The sequence below is a fragment of the Melozone crissalis genome, unplaced genomic scaffold, assembly GCF_028551555.1.
Source record: "Melozone crissalis strain CALT ecotype California unplaced genomic scaffold, PUWL_Pcris_2 ptg000139l_1, whole genome shotgun sequence".
Classification (NCBI taxonomy): domain Eukaryota; kingdom Metazoa; phylum Chordata; class Aves; order Passeriformes; family Passerellidae; genus Melozone; species Melozone crissalis.
The window spans coordinates 6,759,085-6,759,389 of NW_026535912.1; positions in this window are offsets into that span (position 1 = coordinate 6,759,085).

A 305-nucleotide genomic window follows, 5' to 3' on the forward strand; every position below is an offset into this window, starting at 1 on the left:
CCTTTCAGAAGGGGCCAGAACCTCAGCTGGGGCCAGCTCCCGCTGCCACAAGGGCTCTCTCAAGGTGGATCCTCTTCTCTGGGCATGGGGGGAATCCCAGTGCTGGGAGCCAGCAGCGGGCTAGTGGGCATCCCGCTCTGGCAGCTGCTGAGGAGGTGGCACATGTCCTGCTCTCCTCCAAAACAGGGAATTGATGGGAAAGTTTAGGCCCAGCTCTGAGCACATCCAGCATGGCCTGGGCGTGGGAATAGGGGGGCAAAGCAGACAGGAGCCTTCTCTGGCTGACCGGCAGTTTCTGCTTTCTC